The sequence below is a fragment of the Garra rufa genome, chromosome 10 (assembly GCF_049309525.1).
Source record: "Garra rufa chromosome 10, GarRuf1.0, whole genome shotgun sequence".
Taxonomy (NCBI): domain Eukaryota; kingdom Metazoa; phylum Chordata; class Actinopteri; order Cypriniformes; family Cyprinidae; genus Garra; species Garra rufa.
Window position 1 is genome coordinate 16,886,095 of NC_133370.1, and position 6,756 is coordinate 16,892,850.

The window sequence follows — 6,756 nt, forward strand, 5'->3', positions numbered from 1 at the left end:
CACACAGTAACATCAGACGTGACAATGAGATAAGTAATTTTTCTGTCAACGCTAAGTGCGTTTACACGGACTTTAAAAGGACGATTTCAGTCAGACCAAAGCAATTCATTCTTTTAAAATGTCATGCAAATGCTTTAAAGTCAGAATAACAGACCTAGACGATAATATGTAAACAACACATAAACTTACTGAACTTCTTGTGACAATCACAGCCAATCAGAACATATGTGACCCTGGACCACAAAACCAGTCATAAGGTTAAATTTTACAAAACTGAGATGTATACATCATTTGAAAGCTCAATAAATAAGCTTTTTATTGGTGTATGGTTTGTTAGGATAGGGCAATATTTGGCTGAGATACATCTGGAATCTGAGGGTGCAAATAAATCAAAATAATGAGAAAATCACCTTTAAAGTTGTCCAAATTAAGTTCTTAGCAATGCATATTACTAATCAAAAATTACATTTCGATATGTTTACAGTAGGAATTGTACAAAAAATCTTCATGGAACATGATCTTTACTTAATTTTCTAATGATTTTTGACATAAAAGAAAAATCAATAATTTTGACCCATACAATGTATTTTTGGCTATTACTACAAAAATACCCCAGCGACTTAAGACTGGTTTTGTGGTCCAGGGTCACATATGCAGAGCAAGATTTTGGACCAATGAGTTCACAATGACACCCAGAGTTTAGGAATAGAAACCCCGACAAAATGTCCTGTCTTCGGTTGCAGTTGCCTCTGGATAGGTCACAAACTTAGATTAGCATGTAAGAGATTGCTTTAATCGTTTTTAGCTTGATGTCATTGAGCCTGGCTAGGACATAGTGTGAGAGACAAAAATATCTCATTCATACTTTACCAAAACAAAATGTGAAACCTTCCACAGACTTTAAGCTATGAAACATCCAAACCCTGTTAATGTATTCTAATTATCCCACTATAAATCCCTATTCAATTCTCTGTCTACACTTTTAAAAATAAAAGTTCCAAAAGGGTGTTTTTGCAGTGATGCCATTCAAGAATCTTTTTTGGTTCCCAAAAGAACCATTCACTGAACCGTTCCCAAAAGAACCATTTTGAAGAACCTTTTCTGCATTTGAAAGTTTGCATGGATGTTCAAGGTTCTTTGTAGAACCACTGATGCCAATAAAAAACTTTTAGGTGAGTAGCAAGTTTGTGTTATAAACTAACACAAAACAACTCCACTAAATAAACTTTGGCAGACTGTGAGAATTTGTCGCCAGAAAAGCTATTAAACATTCAAACCTCAAAACCGGTTTGAAAAAAAACTTTAGGGGTCAGTAAGATTTTTTAAGATTATTTATTCATGTATTTTACTTTAAGTTTACCCAAGTACAGTCAAACCAAAATTTATTCAGACACCTTCAACATTTCTCACATTATCACAGTTTATTCGCTGTCGTTTAGAAAATGGTAATACAATATGACAAGAACTTAGAGTTAAACTGTGTCCGAACAAATTTATCTTGATAATCACAAATTAATTTCAGTCAAATCAAAATTTATTCAGACACTTTCAAAATTTCTCACATTGTCACAGTTTTTTTGCTATAGTTTAGAAAAATGGTAAAATATGAGTTCTAGCATTAAACTGTATCAATACAAATTTATCTTGATAATGTCAGATTATTTTGATAGAAAGTTATGTAACATAACATGGTCAGGTCAAAGTGTCAAATCAAATTTTTGGTCCCAAATATTTTTTATCAGTTTTACTAATAGTCCACTGTATGAAGAATTTTGGGGTATTATATGTCACAGTTTACTTTCTTTTGCTATTTTCACTTACTTAAATGAACTATAGTGTCCTATATAATCCAAAATTATATCTGGTGTCAGAATTTTTGGTTTGACTGAATTTTTAGCTATTACGCCAGTTTTCAATGTCACATGATTCTTCATAAATTGTTCTAAAATGCTGATTTGGTTCTCAAGAAACATTTCTTATAATAATCAACACTGAAAAAAGTGTTACAGTCCTCAAAGCACTTCCAAATACCAAAAAAAGCTCTTCCTATACAAGATCCAGTCACATGTGACCCTGGATCACAAAACCAGTCATAAGGGTCAATTTTTTTGTACATCATTTGAAAGCTAAATTTAAATAAGGTTTCCATTGATGTATGGTTTGTTAGGATAGGACAATATTTGGCTGAGATAAAACTATTTGAAAATCTGGAATCTGAGGGTGCAAAAAATCTAAATATTGAGAAAATCTATTTTAAAGTTGTACAAAAGAAGTTCTTAGCAGTGTATATTACTAATCAAAAATTGATTTTTGATATATTTATTTACAAAATAAAAATTGTATTGATAATTTTGACCCATACAATGTATTTTTGGCTATTACTACAAATATACCAGTGCTAAATAAGACTGGTTTTGCGGTACAGGGTCACATATTTATTTCTGTCTAGCAAAACAAATCCATATTACAAACTGCCGCAAAGGAACTAAATGATAAATACCGCAGTATAACTCCATTTAATAAAACACTGTCGACTTTAACCATCTATTTGTCACCAGAAAGCCAATGAAACATCCCAAATCTCTTTATGAAAGAACCACGCTGAATCTGATTTTCATTAAATGTGACTTTTTTCTATACTTCCTGTTAATCTGTTCCAAATATCTCACAATATAATTTCCCATTCAATTTCCCTCTGCCTAGGAGCTCAGAAGTCTTGAGGCGTTGCAGCGAGAACATCAGATGCAGCTATGTGCAGGAAGAGTGTAAATATAAGACACAGCCATTGAAGTCCAGGCTTTCTGACAGCCCAAAAGCCATTTATCACTGTGACTAAAGTGTCCACCCCCAACCCAAAACCGGTAATCACACACTCACACACAAACACTCACACATACACGCACACACATACACACGCACACACACACACACACACACACACACACACACACACACACACACACACACACACACACACACACACACACACACACACACACACACACCTTGTGGCAGATGTGCGAGCCCACCTCCTGTCCTTTCAAACCCTTAAGCAGCATGGACACACACACACACACACAAATGCTTCTGGCACTAATCCAGTGGCCCTCTCCAAAGGAGGGACATTGAATGGTTAGGCAAATGGTTGTGTAGCTCTTCACACGGCTAACAGCTGAGCTCTAAGCTCTCCCAGAAGAGCCTCTCCCCACAGAGCAGCTCCAGTCAGCTCTTTCCAGCCCACTGCTCTCAGACAACACACTCAGTGATTAAAGCAGTCCCACTGCCCTCCTCGTCCCACACACACACACACCCTGTGCCCCCGTCCCACACCGCTCGCAACACACACTCACAAATACACAGGGACACATGTGCAGCACTCACAAAAAGACGCATGAAATCATCAAGGTTTTCGGACATGAACCAATATGATAAGCTTTTAGCAGTGTGGTAATACCATAGTATTTTAGGACATGTACCTTGATAATACCATATAAATATCACTGTATGTGAATATGGTAATCTTTCAGCACTATGAAACGTGACCCTAGACCACAAAACCAGTCAAAAGGGTCAATTTTTTGAAATTGAGATTTATACATCATCTGAAAGCTGAATAAATACACTTTCCATTGATGTATGGTTTGTTAGGATGGGACAGTATTTGAAAAAAATGGAATCTGATGGTGCCAAAAAATCCAAATATTAAGAAAATTGCCTTTAAAGTTGTCCAAATGAAGTTCTTAGGAATGCATATTACTAATCAAAAACGTTTCAAGAAACTTACAAAATATCTTCATGGAACATGATCTTTACTTAATATCCTAATGATTTTTGGCACAAAAGAAAAATCTATAATTCTGACCCATACAATGTATTTTTGACTATTGCTACAAATATACCTGTGCTACCTAAGACTGGTTTTGTGGTCCAGGGTCACATATATCAAATGGCATGGTATTGTTATGTTCTTTGGACATGGTACCACTGTCTATGAATATGGTAATATTTAAGCACTATGGAATATAACTATTAACATGGCATTATCATGTTATTAATGACTTATAACCATGTATTAGGGCACATACTATAAAATATATTAGTATTTCAGTTGTTTTTGTTAACTTACGCTTATATATAAGTTAAAAAATTATAAACAAAAAAACTGAAAAAAACTGAAATAAAGCTAAATAGTAATATTTAAAAATTATTTTAAAAGCACATAACAAAAATGAAACTGAGAATATAAAAATAAAATTATATAGTATGCATTTCAAAACACAAAAAGAAAGGTATTCCTATTGTATTTTAGGGCATTAAACCATGGTATTACCACTGTAATATCATGGTACTTTTATCTTTTTGTACTGCACTAGTATCCCCTACAAAAAAGTACTGTGTTGGTACCACGACATTCATGTACCATGGTTTTCCAAGTATGTTTTGGCACTTTTTTATAAGTGATTTATCAAAATAGTATTACCATGACGTTTTTGACACATACCATGATAACACCATGGTAAACTCTTTCAGTACTATCAAAGCTCCACAGTATTACCATGGCGTTTTAGCATCATGACTTTTGTTTTACAAGTAATCTAAAAAAGTACAACGATATGACATCTGGTATCAGCAATGTACCATGACACCACCACAGTACTTCTTTGTAAAAGATGCCCCACTGCCCTCAACACAAAAACACACACAGCCAGTTCCATAAACATTCCACCACTGGAAACACACAGCCACACGCGTGCAAACAGACACATGCAAATCCACAAGCCGCGTGTGCACACAAACACGAGGGACACAATGAAAAGCATTCAAATCTGCTCCCTGGGCTAAGAGTCAGCCAGCGCTGTGGGAACGCTTCCTCTGGACACCAAACCAGAGGAAAGAGAAAGACAAATGATAGCCGTGACGCGCAACGCGGGGAGGAGAAGATCCAGCCGTCCTCTAATCACCTTATCTGATCGCGCACGGCAGCTGAGAAAACATGAGCCGTGGGTTCAGGTGAAAATACTTCTCTTTCCGACCCACACAGGCACACTACCCTCAAGAGCAGGACCCGGGCGCCCAATGCAGCATTCGGGGTCTCGAACTCGCTCCCTGGAGCTCAGAAAGTATTAAATGTGTGGAAATCCCAGGTTTAGAAACATCACGGGCAGCTGTAACATCCAACACAAAGAAAAGACTGTATCCTTGCTGAGTATCCTTGCCAGGGTGGATCAAACCTCAATTAGAGGATCAAACCTCTATTAGAGGAATAAAAGACAACGGGGAATGCCAGAAAGCGTGAGCTAGAAAGAAAGAGTGCACTTGAGGTAACCCAAACAGCCTAAAGCAAGAAGGGAAGGAATGAAAGATCACAGGGTAGTTTCTTCTACACAAGTAAACACACATCAAGTTCTTCATTACACACAAAAACAAACACAAACGCACGCCGCTTACACCGACCCGGTTGCGATGGTCTCCCCGGCAGAACTCCCCTGTTGTCGCCCGCTCAGGGAAAAAACGAGGAAACCCGCTGGAGTAAAGGACGAAAGGAGCTCCTCTCTTTGTGAGAAGGAGCGCACACTAGTTCTTTCTCTTTTCTCTGTGTCTCCCTGCTGAGGAAGGAGAAAAGAAGCTTCTCCCCAGAGATGTAACCCCCCCACCCCCTCCCTGAGGTTAATCCCAGCCGTGGCAGCCTCCGTCCCACTCCGCACTCCTTACTCCGTCCTGGGTCACGGCTCCGGCTCCGAACTCCAGCTCGGTGGCCCGAAAGAGAGAGAAAGGAAAGGAGAGAGAGAAAGAGAGAGGACGATGAGAGAGAGATAGGACAGACGGCAGTGCGAGCAGCAGCGTGAGAGCTGCCTCATGATGAAAGGCGATCCGCTGATCTCATCAAGCAGGGACACCAGGCAAACAGAGAGAGAGGGAAGACACACCCCTTACCCCACCCCCGACTCATGCATCCTCCTCCCTACGGTCTTTCACACTTTCAGCTCAGCCAATCGGCCGAGAGCTACTCATAAACACGCATGCTTCGAGTCTCCAGCCTGTTACTTCCAGTGCTCGGGTATCTGTTTTGAAAGATAATCTGACTCCAGCTTGAGTGGCAACGACTTTATGAGGATTTAGCATTGCTATGCTAATGCCTGACATTAAATATTTAATATTAACATTGCTTAGGAAAAAACTGGACTAGTCTTCCCTGAGAAGGTTAGGAGAGCTTTTACAGATTTGCTTGAAAACACTGTAGAAATTATGGCACAAATTATATTAAATCTATTTTTTTTGGTAGCTCATGGGAATAGGAATGTGATTTATGTCTTTTTCTGGGTAAACGTGTTCTAAATAGCATAAAAGAAAATTAAATGAGTTCAATTAAAATAAATGAGTGAGAATCGGTAATGAATTTAATCACATACACTACCAGTCAAAAGTTTTTGAACAGTAAGATTTTTGATGTTTTTTGAAGTATTCTCTTTTGCTCATCAAGCCTGCATTTATTTGATCTAAAATACAGCAAAATCAGTAATATTGTGAAATATTTTGACTATTTAAAATGACTGCTTTCTATTTGAATACATTTTAAAATGTAATTTATTTCTGTGACCAAAGCTACATTTTCAGCATCATTACTCTAGTCTTCAGTCACACAATCCTTCAGAAATGATTCTAATATTCTGATTATTATCAATATTTAATACAGTTGAGTACATTTTTCAGGATTCTTTGATCAATAGAAAGAAAGACATTTATAATGTTACATTT

The 6,756-nt window shown here is 37.4% G+C and overlaps 1 protein-coding gene across 1 annotated transcript in view; it reads right to left on the bottom strand.

The window, feature by feature from the left end:
* Window positions 1-5,646, bottom strand: part of spsb4a (splA/ryanodine receptor domain and SOCS box containing 4a) — a 61,955-nt gene extending 56,309 nt beyond the window's left edge. The window contains exon 1 of the mRNA XM_073849620.1: window positions 5,455-5,646. The gene's annotated coding sequence lies outside the window, so the exon portion shown is untranslated. The remainder of the gene's footprint in view (window positions 1-5,454) is intronic.
* Between the last annotated feature and the right edge of the window lie 1,110 nt (window positions 5,647-6,756).